At 34.2% G+C, this 15,842-nt stretch overlaps 1 non-coding gene across 1 annotated transcript; it reads left to right on the top strand.

Moving 5' to 3' along the window:
• The first annotated feature begins 11,708 nt into the window (after positions 1-11,708).
• LOC113926009 lies at positions 11,709-11,848 on the top strand. Its single transcript, XR_003521108.1, has one exon. It is a non-coding gene; the product is annotated as a U4 spliceosomal RNA (small nuclear RNA).
• Positions 11,849-15,842: the final 3,994 nt, after the last annotated feature.

The raw sequence follows: 15,842 nt of genomic DNA, 5'->3' as shown, positions 1-15,842 counted from the left end.
TCAAATGTTCAACCCAATGTAATCAATGCAATACTGACTTCTAATACAATTCCACTTAAATATAAACTCATGTGGTGTGCCTGCGTGGCTCAGTCGTTAAGTGTCTGCCTTCGGCTCAGGTCATGATCCCAGGGTCCTGGGATCAAGCCCCGCATCGGGCTCCCTGCTCCACGGGAAGCCTGCTTCTCCCTCTCCCACTTCCCCTGCTTGCATTCCCTCTCTCACTGTGTCTTTCTCTGTCAAATAAATAAATAAAATCTTTAAAAATATACATATATAAACTAATGAAAATAGTTGCATTTTCTTCAGTTGGAAAATCTTTGGAAAAATAATATAATTAGTTATATTAATTTATTTACTAAAATTCTGTCTGCAAACTTTTTCTGAAGAGACAAATAGTAAATATTTTCATTGTTAAAGGCCATATAACCTATGACTACAAAGAGTAACTTATAACTCTGCTGTTAATAATGAAAGGACCCATAGACAATATGTAAATGGGTGAGCTGTTTTCTAATAAAACTTTATCTACAGAAATAGGCTAGATGGGCTCCCTGTGCAGTACTGTGCCCACACCTGCCATAGAGTCAAACGTTATGCAAAAGTAAAATTTTAATCATTGGCTTCATATTCACTCATCTTTTATATATATTCATCCTCATATGTTGAGAAAGGTAAATTCTGTTTTTTTTTCAGATATATTATGGGAAATTTTAGTGCTGGCAGGATTTCCTAGTGTTCAGTGTTTACTTGTGAAAAAAAAATGGTTCTAGAAGTTACAAGTTCCAATTCGAACCTTAAATTTTGAATGTACTTTTGAAATATAAATGCATCCATTTTCTATACTTTAAATCTATAATCATACTCAATGTCAGTTTTTTTTTCAAGTTCTTCTTTAAAACTTGTCAGGTTAATGTAATTTGTATACTAACATAGAGTACAGATATCCATTTCCTCTAGTATCTGATAGCTGCCAAAATGAAAATGTCATTATGATGTGGAAATTGACTTCTATCACATAAAATAAATCATAATATTTTCAACAACTACCCTAATCATAATAGTTATAGCAGCCTTGTGAAAAATGACACTGATTTGATTCTTTTAATCCAGATTTTCTTGTGCTATCTTTATGTAATCAAGTAATATTCTAGTCTTTTTGTTTGTTTGTTTGAGCCATGCAATGAAGTCAAGAAAATTAAAGGAACACATACATGAAAAGTTAAAACATATTATCTTTATGAGTCCTCAGATGGTGAAATAAAAATTTAAAAAGTATGTTTGCTTATGTTTCTTACTCCTCTCATTTCCATATTTTAGATATTTTTGTAGAGAAATCTTTTAAGTCTGAAGATTCCTAAAAATCACATACATTAGATATATAGAGTCAATAATACATATAGAGTCAATTAATACATTAAAAACTTTTGAAGTACTGGTGAGTAAAAAAGGGAGAATAACAAAAGCATCCATACATTCATGAAAATGACATAATGTGCCAAGAGAACAGATGTGAGTTATAGATATTTAGGATAAAGATTCAGCTTTAATTAACACTAAAGAGGAATCTAGCCAAATCATCGTAACTAAATGCTTATGTACTAAGAAGTTTGTTGGGTATTTATCCATCATATAACTTAAAATAATCCATTATCCATTTTACATTTCATAATAATGTAGTTTTTATGTCAATGTGAGTGCCTAAATATTAAAAATATGGAAATAAAATACAAACAAAAGTAAACCTACTATAAAACGGTAAAAAATGCCATTCTACAGTTTTATCTCTAACTCTTTATATTTAATAAATATTTCACATAAAGGGCTACTTCCTCAGTCGTTAGATTTAATTTTTCTTTGAAGTAATTTATTTGGCTTCCATATTAAATGATCTCACTTTCTTTGTCTCTACCTCTTATATTTGAGGGAAATTAATTTCTCGCTTCTTCCCTAGAGAATCGTTCTCTTCACCCCATATCACACCTGGCTCTCCCTTTTAAATGGTGAACTCAATTTATTTACGTGGATTCAATGGTGTTGAATGACTGACTGCCTAGTTTGAATACAAGCTTTCCTCTGTTTCCTGGGATATTATTAAATGCTAATGCTTCATTTGTTTGTTTTATGAATGAAAAATGGAAAAATCACTGCAGCCATTTCCTGTAAAATGTACACTGCAGTAAAATGGCTCCATGTTCTTTTTCTTTTCTGTCCACCTTGGTCTAATTGTATGTAGAGATTTGTGAAAAATAAACCAGGGTAAACTTGAGTCCATTGAGATGCAATCAGTTTGTTTTATGAAACTTCTTTTATTTGAAAACTGTGTCAGGAAACAAAAAAGGTAAGAGAATATGTAATACCCGTGTAGATATCAAGACAATATCAAATCATTCTACAACCTTACTCTACTCACATTTACTATCAGAGGATGTATAGGAAAGATTTTTAAAACCTATTAAGACTTTCTACAAATATGTAATGAGTTCTGATTTATTATTATTATTATGATTTATTATTATTTCACATAGCACTTGAAGCTCTGCTGACTATGCATTTTTCATCCAAAAGAAAACTTATTTCTGCACTTAATTGGAATCGAGAGGCAAGGAATCTAGTGTCTAGACCATACTAAAAAACATGTTTGTGGACTTGTTAACTCTTGTTACAGTCTGACACTTCTGTCCAAATATTTTCTGTCATTTGTATTGCAGTATGCTTTCTAAGGAAAAGAATAGAATTTCAGCTTAAAAATGTTGGCATTTATGCCACACAGTGGCTATGCTAATAGGAAAATATCTCCTATGTGACTCACATCTCTATGTGTGGAAATAGGAAAAGATTTTAGTAAAGACCTTTGTGGTGTAAACTCTGAAAAGTACACCACACTTTCAGAGTTTTAAGAGGAAGCTTTTTTTTTTAAGACAAAAAAAAATATACAAACACATCGGTCATGTAGGTAATGGGAAGAGGCCTGGAAGATCAAATAAAAAGTAAACTTAGGATCTGACAGTTGTTCCTCCAGAATTTTTCCAACTTTTCATACCAAACACATTTCCAATAGTTTGTGCCAAACATATTTAGAGTTGTGATGCTGCAATGTGTGGATTTAGAAAAGACAACAGATAATTTTTTAAATTAGTAATTTAAGCTTTGAAAAATGTCAAAAGTACCTAGAGCAGTATACAAAGAACTTCAAAGCTGACCTGGTTGCCTTCATGGGCTAAAATAAATGAAGAAGAGAGTATCTTAGAGTAACTTTTGGTTTCCATATAAGATGCTCCAGATGCACATATTTCTAAGGTTTAGTACTAGATATTGGTCATTTCCCAGACTGAACCTTGTGAGAAAATTAACCATTTGGAATGAAAACAGACAATAGCCTGCACCACGTAATACTAAGCAGAGTTAACTAATTAGGATATCTCCTTTAGCTCACTGCCAGAAAATCCATAAAATGATTCAAAGAACCTCCACTTCTTTTTTTATTTTATTTTATTTTATTTATTTATTTGAGAGAGAGAGAATGAGAGATAGAGAGCACGAGAGGAAAGAGGGTCAGAGGGAGAAGCAGACTCCCCGCTGAGCAGGGAGCCCGATGCGGGACTCGATCCCGGGACTCCAGGATCATGACCTGAGCCGAAGGCAGTCGCTTAACCAACTGAGCCACCCAGGCACCCCCAAAGAACCTCCACTTCTAATTCAGGCAAAAATTATGGATGTTCAAAAGATTGATGGGTTTGATAAACAATTAGCTAAATGACTGGCTAGAGCTTAACTATTTTCGGAATGCTTTGGTCTAATAAAATTTAAACAAAACATATAATATTGCTACCCCCCCATACACACATTCAAACGAAACATAGCTGGTATTTGTTATTTGTGATATAGCAAAGTTTCTGACTAAAAATAATATGGATTTGTTATTGGCTTCTCTATCTTAAAATAATTAAAATTATTTCAATGGAGTAGAGGCAGTCTAATTCAAAAACTGTTTGTCTTAATATTATAATGCTAAATAAAAATCAACCCAATTTAGATAACTACTTACTAACAATAGTAAATTTTGATTTATCTATTATTTAAAAAGTCAATTATAATGTATATACAAATTAAATACCACCTTTCAGGAATGAGGTTTACACCTTGTTTCTATAAAATCTTCCCCACAACAAGTAACAAATAAACATGTAAAAAAACAAAATCACACAATTGCATTTCCTTCATTTGTCTTACTTTTTTTTTTATTTTTTATTGTTATGTTAATCACCATATATTACATCATTAGTTTTTGGTGCAGTGTTCCATGATTCATTGTTTGTTCATAACACCCAGTGCTCCATGCAGAACGTGCCCTCCTCAATACCCATCACCAGGCTAACCCATCCCCCTACCCCCCTCCCCTCTAGAACCCTCAGTTTGTTTTTCAGAGTCCATCATCTCTCATGGTTCGTCTCCCCCTCTGACATACTCCCCTTTTCTTCCTCTCTTGTTATCTTCTTCTTTTTCTTTTTTCTTAAAATATGTTGCGTTATTTGTTTCAGAAGTACAGAACTGTGATTCAACAGTCTTGCACAATTCACGGGGAGGGTATGTGCTACAGTGAGCGCTGTGAATTGTGTCTTACATTTTAAATATTCTGGCATAAACGAAAGTATTGCAAATTTAGGAAGGGAATGGATATTTATTATGCACCTACATATTATTCATAATATTTCTTTAATTTTAACATGAAGTGGATTTGCTTGTCTCTGTTTCTTGATGGAAGAAATGAAATTCAGAGATAAACTGTGCAAGTTAGTAGTTAACAAGTAGTTAGCCAAGTTTTGAAACCAAGCCTGTCTTAAAACAAAGAATGTTCTTCAAATGTTTTTCACTATTCACAGCCTGGGCAGGGTGATCATCTGTGTAGTAGAGACTTGGTCATCAGTGAGTGCTCTATTTCATTTGACTAGATGTGGCCTAAGTAATGGCAATCTATAAAAAAAAAAAAAAACAACTAATGATGTACTATATTTTGGCTAATTGAACATAAGTTAAAAAAATGACTTAAAGATGGAGATCATGATTTTGAGTTTTGTTCTTCACCATTCCACAAACTAATTGAGAGACTTTCAGCAACTCATTTAAACTCTCTGTTGTCAGCTTCTTATGTTACATGTGAAGTGTTATAATATTATCTGAAGGTAAATAATGATAAGCTAAACATACCATGAACTCTGGAGTATCCATAAATATTTATTAAAAATAGTTACTAAGTCAATGGAAGAGTTACAGTGGATATTAAAACATAATGAATTGATTTAAATAAAAATAGAAAGAAGGGAAAGAACACAGTAGATAAGTAATTAAATAAATATCATGATAGTAAATTAACTATATTCATATAAATAATAATTATATAAAATGGAATACATGCCCTTCTTAAAAGTAGAAATTATTTTACTGGATTAAAAAAGCAAGACCCAACTATATGCTATTTACAAAAAATACACATAAAATATAAAGTTGCAGACTTAAAAGAAAAACTCGAAAAATTATATTGTGCAAACACTAACCATGAGAAAGCAAAAGTGGATAAATTTGGTACTAGACAAAGTTGACCTGCAAGAAAAGAATATGAACAGAGATAAATGATTTTATGACATTAAAGTTACCATTCATCAAGAAGGCATACAATTGTTAAGTGTATATGTACTCATTAGTGGAAAATCAAAATACAAGAAGTAAAATAACTTCATGAATTGTAGGGGGAAATAGCAAATCCACAATTATAGTTAGAGATTTCAAGACTCTTCAATCAGTAATTGAAAGAAAAATAAGTGGAAAAATATTTGCCAAGGATAAAAAGATCCAAACATACAATACTATTTCTGTCCTAACTCCTAAAATATGAAAGAAGATAATACTTCCCAATAAAAATGTCGAGTTACATTTTTCCCGTATATACATTGAAATTATATGTAACACATTTTATTTTGCCATACTTAACAATAAGCTCAGTCTTTGTATGCCCTTAATGATTTAAAAATATATTAAAAAACAATTAGGAATTGCATTTTCATATTATATTAAAAAACAATCTGAAGTGTCTTAAAGTTATCCCTTTTAAAAGATTCATTTTAGGGCACCTGGGTGGCTCAGTTGGTTAAGCGACTGCCTTCGGCTCAGGTCATGATCCTGGAGTCCTGGGATCGAGTCCCACATTGGGCTCCCTGCTCAGCGGGGAGCCTGCTTCTCCCTCTGACCCTCTTCCCTCTCGTGCTCTCTCTCTCTCTCATTCTCTCTCTCTCAAATAAATAAATAAAATCTTAAAAAAAAAGATTTATTTTATTCAGTGTGGAACATATGAAAAGCCTCTGATGAATACATATATATATATGCATAATTTTTGTGAAATTGACAAACTGAAGAACAATATATCAAGAGGGTTCTAGGCTCTATGGCCCAGATATGTCTGCTAAGCTAACCACTAAGTGCTCAGCTCCTAATACAGTACCCGATCCACACAAATATTTTACTTTTCTATAAACTGTTTCAATGATTAGAAATCAGCACATTTGTTCCTTAAAGGATATTAGTCAATAAACTAAGGGAAGAGGGAGTAAAAAGATAGGTTGGCATTCCCCGATATGAAAAATAATTATTAGTATAGAATTTAAATAGGTTGAGATTTATTAAAAATATAAATTTGAAAGAGGTGGAATAAGGTGCAGGGATTAGATACAATTGTAACTCCAAAGAGCTGGAGAGAGATTTAAGGTTTAAAAAGAAATAGATGGTTAATGTACTTATACAATGATAGTGAAGTTTATATAAACTTAGAGTAAGATTATAATGGAGGCCTGAAATTTCAAATGTGACCCCAAAGCTATAAGCTTTGAAGAATAACATTAAAGAATAAATAGTTCACCAAAGTAAAACATAAATAAAATAGAAAGAAATGGACAATTTGGAAAATTTTCACTTACAAGGTAAATGTCAATATTTTCTTAAATTAAACTTACTGTAAATCAGTAAGATTAATTCCCTGACAGAAAATTGAGTAAAAAGCATAAACTGAGAAACGAAGGAATATGTAAAAATATGAAAAACTCCTCAATATCTATGGAATCAAAGCGATGCAAATTTAAATAGCAATGAGGTATTTTGATTTCTCAGATTGGCAAAGATTAAAATGAATAACAATGCACATTTTGTTGAAGATGTGGGTGTCATTCTGTTCTAGCTACCATAACAAAAATGTCATAAAATGGGTGACTTATAAACAACAAATATTTATTTCTCACAGTTCTGGAATCTGGGAAGTTCAAGAGGTTGGCTGCAGCAGATTCAATGTGTGGTGACAGCCTGCTTACTTACTGATGGCCATAGTCTCATTGTAACCTTGTATAGTGGAAGTGGCTGGAGAGCTCTGTGGGATCTCTTTTCTGAAAGCACTAATTTCATTCCTGAGAGCTTCACCCTCATGATCTAGCACCGCCCAAGATCCCACCTCTGAATACAGCTACATTGGCTTCTAGGTTTCAACACCTGAATTTGGGAGGGGGTGTGTGTGGGAGGGCACAAACATTCAGTCCTTAGCAGTAGAAATTGAGTAATGTCAAGTACTTACTTGTCATATGTTAGAAATGCAAGTATGGAAATACATGTCAATATTTATCTACTTCCCAAAACAAAAAGTGGCAAGGTGTTGGAAAAAGAATACGATTTCCTTAACAAAATTTACGTAAACTTTGGCCCAGCAGTTTATCTTAAGGACATTATCTGACAAGTATGCAAAGATTCATTTTTAAAATGAATTCATTAGGGCACCTGGGTGGCTCAGTCGTTAAGCATCTGCCTTCGGCTCAGGTCATGATCCCAGGGTCCTGGGATCAAGCCCCGCATTGGGCTCCCTGCTCCATGGGAAGCCTGCTTCTCCCTCTCCCACTCCCCCTGCTTGTGTTCCCTCTCTCGCTGTGTCTCTCTCTGTCAAATAAATAAAGAAAATCTTTAAAAAAAAAATGAATTCATTAATCACAACTACCATATTCTCTTTCATTTGTGAAACTCTATCAGCCTAGCAGTGTTCTTGGTGCTGGTGTTACCTTGATAAAGATGTATGTATAATAATATCTTTTGCTACATTATTTATGATATTGAAACAATGGAAGCGATCTAAATATTAACACAAGTAACTGATTATAATACATATGGGAATGTTATTCAACCACTAAATAATGATATATGTATGCACTTAATAGAATAGAAAATTGTTTTATTTAATAAAATAAATGTATTTGAATATAAATGATGCAAATAGTGAGATCTCTTATTTTGTTAAAAATGTGCATTTATGGTATATGTGTAGAAAGTTACTTTCCATATTTTTTCTCATTTTATTTATGAAATAATGACCAAGATTTGCTTACACAATTAAGAGATAACTTTCCAAATAATGTAAAATTCAACTCTTGACTCACAGCATATGTGAATGTCTTATATTAGAATGGCTTTCAGAATGACCCGTAATTTTTGTTTTTAATTAAGGGGCTCAGGTTCAGTCTCAAACTGAATTATAATTTTAGCCTGAGGACATTGCATATATGTATTTGAAAATCTATACCTCTGATTCTAATATGTACTTCCAAATAAGGAACGCTTAGCAAATGGATGTAGGCAAAAATACTGTTTGTTTACTACTGTCTACTATCAGGCATTTTGGGAATAAACACAAAAGTTTCATGTGGCTCCTGTTCTCAAGGAGTTTACTTCCTAATGGAAGAATGGGGGAGGGCGTAGATAAATTTGCATAAATCAGGACAGACACAATACAAGACACAATTATATTTGTAGGAATTTGCTTCCAAGAGGAAGTTTTAGAAGGCTTCATGGAAATCATGTGGTAGAGACAATATAATGTTTTAATTGAAGAGGCTGGTATGTGAAAAGCCTAAATGAGGAATAGGGGAAAATAGTGGGGCTAAGCAATTCAGTTTACACGAAGCATAGGACTCATGAACGTGAAAGCTGAGATCAAAGCTTAGAAAAACTGTCTAGGGTAGACCATGGAAGCCTGGAATATCCAGTTTATTAATTTGAATTTCAGTGTATAGGCAGTGAGGGTTTTATTGCCAATTTGGAAGGGAAAATTGATATGAAGTGAGATTGATTTTTTTTAATTATGAAAAGAGAAATTAAATAATTAGAGCAGAAAGAATTAAAGATAGACAAAACACTACTGGTTTTGGCCAGGCTTTTAATATGCAATTCAAGAAGCATTCTGCCTTTATTAGATCTATTAGCATTTAATTCTCCAAAACAGCCCACATCAGGCATCCAAAAATATAATCAACCCCTCTGATCTTTATGATAAAGATAAATGATAATGATAAAAAGCATTCAAATATATGAATTAACTCTATTGGATTTGAACATTTATATTCACAGGGATTTCAAAATTTTCCTGTGTGTGACATAGAGGAGGATGACAGGAAAATAGGATCACACAATCAGTCTAGAACCAGGGTTATGAGAGAGGACATCAGCTCTGAGGACTTGGAGAAGAGAGAAGCAAGTTTACATTTCAGCATTTAAAAATGATTTTAAATAACATATTCATTAATGGCAGAAATACAGAAAAGTAATAGTTTAAAATAATAGACGTGTGTGTATTTTTGTACAATCTGAGAATAAGCATCTAAACAGAAACAATGAAATATATCATAGGATTTGAGCCAGACTTGATTTAAAAACTGTTGCTTTCTAGCCTTTTTTTATTATTAATAAAATAAAAATAAATAAGTTAATGTAAGTAAGATATTTTGAACGATGCTCAGATTATGGTAATGTTCAGTAAGTGTTCAGTATATATCATTTTATAATAGGGCTCATACAAGCCACATTTGTTTCCAGAATGCTACCTGGAGATATTTTACATGAGCAATATAAAGTGGATAAGAGAATGACAAACACCACAATCTAATCTAAGACACTACACACACACACACACACACACACACACACACACTAAAAAGGCACAGCAAGTCCTATCAATTTCTACCCACATTTTCCCAGGTAGAGATAGTAATCTGTAACAAGTGCATATATTACAAATTGATCATAAAATTATGTTAATGAACTGCTTTATTTGGAAAAACTATTTCTTTCACTATTTTATAAGTAGGTACCAATCAGAATCTCTGAGCACTGTGTGTTTTCTCTTATTACTGACCTAGAGAAACAGGAATTGATTCTTCTTCTAGTGGCTAAAAATAGAGTTGATTTCCCAAGAGATACAAGTTTCTAAATACAAATAACCGCAGAGATCAGTAATGCAAGAAATGACCTAATAAAGTATTGGATATAAAATAAGCAGTAAAAACTATAAACAAAATAATATAACCTCTGACTCGAATAAGGGAAAAATCCGTGTCCTAAAGCAGTGCAAAAATAAGTCATGAGAAAATTGAACTGTATTATGCATGTTTGAAAGATGGATCCAGTAAAACACTGGCCCCTGGATTTTCCAACCTAACCAACCACAGGAGATGCTGTGTAAAATTACAATAATTTCCAAAATAATTTTTTAAAAAGCACTTTGAGACCTGTGGAATCTGATGAACCATATCTTAAGGTAAGTAATTATTTTACCAAACCAGGTGGAAAATTCTGGATTAAACAAAGGTACCACAGGGGTTTTAGCTTAAGGATTTTTTCTTTCCATGGACCCTAGTTATGTTTTTCCTAAAGTTGAAAGTTACATTGAGTTGTATTCAGTTTCTACACAAGGGACAAACGTTTTCACTTTTTTGATCAGTCCCTTAGAGCAAATGGGTATTCCTTCAACAGTTATTGAACTGGATTATAAAATGAAACTAATTTTTTAACTATAATCTGGATACCTGAAACTTGCTATCTCTACCCTCCTGCCCCCCACTCCCATTTAAAGAGTTGAAATATTTGGATTCTCTGCATCTCATTATGTTTGGAATCAGGAATCAGGCACATCCTTTGCTTTTCCCTCTCATTTAAATCACTTGAGTGAAATCAAATTTAAGTAGCCACACATGGGATGATTTCTTTTGCAGTCAAATTTCTTGCCGCACTGATGATGAACCTTATTTCACTGGAAATACCTAATAATCCAAAGAAAGGAAGATTTTACAACACAATTCTAATGGTCTAATTCCAGTGCCCAGTGTGTGTGGAGCGGGCTGGGGGTGGGCTTGTGAGGTCAGTTTTTGACAGTACAAAAGCTGAGTATTTTTAATTACTCATACAATTGAACAAAACAGTGACAAAGGAAAAACTAAAGCGGGAGGATAGAAAGTTGAGTTTATGAGGAATGAGACATCTCCCAACCCCAAATCTTCAGGAAAATTTAAGTTTACAAAATGTTCACAGAGATACCATATCTGAAGTAAGAGCTGGAGTGTCCCAAAGCAAGAAAGCTCCAGCTGCCATTCACGTTAGGTAAGACTTTCAATGCTGTGGATACTAAAAAACATCTTTGGTTTGGTCCCAACCATTTTTAAGGCTCTAAGGAGAGTCAGAGATGAATAAAAATGCTTAATTTTGAATAATAAAATCTGTCATGGAGTCAGCAGAACATACTGGAAAGAAGACTAATCTGTATGTCAATTGTAGTTTCTAACTTTAAGGAATCCTCATTGGGAAATTGTGCAAGGGGAAAAGAGAAAGATTTAGATATTAAGAAAAAGGAAATAAGCTTTGCTCAGTGGCAGTATCGTAGCCAATGAGGTTTATCCGAGGCGCGATTATTGCTAATTGAAAGAAAAAGGAAATAAAAAAATGCATGTGTAGCCAAAATACATATTTTTGCAGTGCAGGACTAAAACAAAATTGAGACAAGGTATTGGTCATCAAGATATTCGGTTTACTTTCTTCTTAAAAAAATAGGGAACATAAGATAAGTGTGTGGGGGGAGGGGATTAGGTTGGGAGGAAGCGATATGCTGAGAGAGCTTCCTTACAGTGTTTTGTTAGGCTCTGTTAGGAATTAAATGTTTCTCCCTAAAATTTGTAAGTCAAAACCCTAGCCCCAAATGTGATGATATTAGGGGGTGGGATCTTTGGCAGGTAATTAGAATTGTATTACCTCATGAAAGTGGGGCCCTAGTGAGGGGCACTAATGCCCTTATAAGAGGGAGCTGAGCACTTGCTTCCAGTCTCTTCTTGGTGAGGACTCAACAAGTAGGCTCTTTGGAATCCTGAAGCGAGAAGAAGGCTCTCCCCGCAACTCTATGGTGCTGGCACCCTAATTTTGGACTTCTCATCCTCCAAAACTGTGAGAAATAAGTTGCTATTGTTTTTAAAGCATTCAGTCTATAGTATTTTTGATATACAAGCCTGAAGGGACTAAGGCTCTGTTGTCCTTTGACTTAGAGGTATCATGGATTAGAAGTGAAAATTGTATTGCCCTGTGTTTTGGTGGAAGCTTTATAGAGCGTCTGCCCTAGCAATGCTAAATTAAGAAGGTTGAGAAAAATTAACAAATTAAGAAATTCATTTTCTCTTAGAAATACCGGAGTTGTTGGAATCGCTCTTGTCGTAGGCCTTACCAGGAATTTGGAGCTAGCATCTGTATATGCCAGTCCCAGGAGCTCAGCTGAGCTGGGACAGCGAGCGAGCTCAGGGGCCAGGAGTAGGAAATTAAAGCAACAAACAAAAATGAAAGAGGCCTTTGGCCTCTGGAAGGCTAAACTCTGGGGTGGGGACTGAAAGAGTAAGGCTAGGACAGGAAAGCACAGGATACTGAGTCAGAGAGAGGAAAAGTGTCCTCAAAGTTTCCCTCCTCACCCCAAAATAGTAAGTCTTGGCCGAGGCATCTGAAGACGCCCTGGGCCAAAGACCTCAGAGAGACCTAGCAAGGAAAGGACCCGAGCTAAGAATATAAACATGGAAGGATCATGACCAGCCAGGGGGGCCTGAGACCCTGGCTGCCCCTGCCCTCCCTCAGAGACTGCAGAGCACTGGCTGTGCAAGAGGTCAGTGTGGGGAGGGCAGCTTTCCTGCAAAGTCCTGCCTGACAAAGCCTTTGTAATTGCCTATTACAGCAGGTCTGAAAAACAAGTTGGAGGTTTTTAACCAGGAGCTGAACTCAACCAGTTTTTTTCATTTGAAAAATAAGGAGATTAATTGCAATTGCTTTTACCTATTTCATAAGAGCATTGAAAAATTTCCGAGAGATACTGCATGTTCAACTGTAAGATCAAATGATGAGTAAATAGTTTTTGAAAAGACATTCTTACAATGAAAGAGTCCACAAGGAAATGAAAAACTAGTAAAAATACTTTTGGTTTCATAATGATTTATTATTTTAGAAGAATGAGTCCCCAAGAAAATCAAATGTAAATTACAGTTATGTTAGTCAAACCAATCCTGATGTATTGAGTGCTATAAAAATGAAAAAGATAATCAACAAAATAGAAAGCAATGCACTAGAACTATTTTTAACTTTTCAGTAACCACCCCAAAACCAGAGAAACATTTACATGTTGGAGTAGTCTTCATTGAGACTGTGACTGTAAGATGAATTTATTTTTCCAAGTATGTAGAATTTGAAGGGAAGTCTATAGGATTGAAAACAGTATGACCAGCTTTCAGCAAAACACAACAAATCATAATTGCCAGTTTCATTCCTGTATTCCTGGAAAGCTTAAAAAAATAGATGAAAGCACATGGTAAAAAGAAAATCTAAACATAGTGTGTATATAGGTTTATGTATATAATTTATAGATCTTCTAATACATAATGGAGAGAATCCTTTCTTTATACTTCTTCTGGATTTCCCTACTATAACTACCTGATCTTATATTTACCAGGGGCCAAAGGAAAACTCCTGGCATATATGTGCCTTAGTCATAGCTTAGGTTTGAAGCCAGTGAACAGAAGATCCAATGAAAAAATTTTCCATTTTATATATATAATAGATTATATCATCCTCAGAAAATAGACTCCAGACTCCACTATTTTACAGAGAAAATTTATCTAAAATTTCTGAGAGTAACAATTAAATGAACCCAGTTCCACACAAAAGATAAATATCCATTCCTTCCTACCAGAACTTCATAAATGCCTCCTCCATACTCTTAAAGTAATATTTAAATTTGAATCTTATGTACTATAATGTTAGATTTTAGATTTTAATGAATCTAACATAATTTTAAGAAAAGGAAATGATAGTATCAGAGTAATGTTTTGGGTCAAATGTAGAGGAAATAAAAAAGCAGAAAAAAAAAGTAGTGTCATAGGTTATCTAATTATTGTTTGTTGAAGGTGGAAGAGAGGCTTTATGCTGTTGTGGCAAGTGTGATAATTGGCAGTGCTTTGTATTTTTGGGACAAATTCATCAAGTTCTGGAAGCACAGATTATATTAAGTGTCCATGGACAGAAACCAAATTTACTTTGTGTTAAATGAATAGAGACATAAGATTACATGATATGTTGGAACCACCGCTTATTAGAAATGAAGATTTAGAGGGGCACCTCGGCGGCTCAGTTGGTTAAATATTAGACCCTTAGTTTTGCCTCAGCTCATGATCTCAGGGTCATGAGCCATATCAGGCTCCCTGCTCAGTGGGGAGTCGGCTTGAATTTCTCTTCCTCTGCTCTCCCCCCCGATCTGTGATCGTTCTCTCTCTCTCTCTCTCTAAAATAAATCTTATTGGTTAAAATCTTAAAGAGACATGGAGATTTAGAGAACATGACCCATTCAACATTTATTGTATTAATTTAAATAATGAGAAAGATGGACTTATCTAGATGTTTATGCTAAGTCAATAAGAGGGTAAAGAAATATAAGGAAAGCTACAATTATTTTTTGCCTTTAACTCACACTCAGTTTTCTTAAAATACATTGTGTTTTAAAACATTTATTATAGGGACGCCTGGGTGGCTCAGATGGTTAAATGTCTGCCTTTGGCTCAGGTCATAATCCCAGGGCCCTGGGATGGAGTCCCACATCCAGGCTCTCTGCTCAGCAGGGAGCCCACCTCTCCCTGACAAATAAATAAATAAAAACTTTAAAAAATTGTTTAAAAAAATTTATTATAAATCTATTATATGGCACATAAGTGTTATTTTTTTAAATTTAACTCAAGCTTAACTCTTCTCTTGGTTACAAGCAAATAAAAGCACCTATTGTCTGCAAGAGACTCATTTTAGACACAAAGACACCCCCAGATTGAAAGCGAGGGGGGTGGAAAACCATTTACCATGCTAATGGACACCAAAAGAAAGCTGGGGTGGCAATCCTTATATCAGACAAATTAGATTTTAAAACAAAGACTGTAATAAGAGATGAAGAAGGACACTATATCCTACTTAAAGGGTCTATCCAACAAGAAGATCTAACAATTGTAAATATCTATGCCCCTAACGTGCGAGCAGCCAATTATATAAGGCAATTAATAACAAAAGCAAAGAAACACACTGACAATACAATAATAGTGGGGGACTTTAACACCCCCTAACTGAAATGGACAGATCATCTAAGCAAAAGATCAACAAAGAAATAAAGACTTTAAATGAAACACTGGACCAAATGGACTTTACAGACATATTCAGAACATTCCATCCCAAAGCAACAGAATACACATTCTTCTCTAGTGCCCATGGAATATTCTCCAGAATTGATCACATCCTAGGTCACAAATCAGGTCTCAACTGTTACCAAAAGATTGGGATTATTCCCTGCATATTTTCAGACCACAATGCTTTGAAACTAGAATTCAATCACAAGAGGAAAGTCGGAAAGAACTCAAATACATGGGGGCTAAAGAGCATCCTACTAGAGAATGAATGGGTCAACCAGGAAATTAAAGAAGAATTTAAAAAAT

The sequence above is a fragment of the Zalophus californianus genome, chromosome 2 (genome assembly GCF_009762305.2).
Source record: "Zalophus californianus isolate mZalCal1 chromosome 2, mZalCal1.pri.v2, whole genome shotgun sequence".
Taxonomy (NCBI): Eukaryota; Metazoa; Chordata; class Mammalia; order Carnivora; family Otariidae; genus Zalophus; species Zalophus californianus.
The sequence above is the reverse complement of the archived record's forward strand: the minus strand, read 5'-3'. Positions and strand labels throughout refer to the sequence as shown.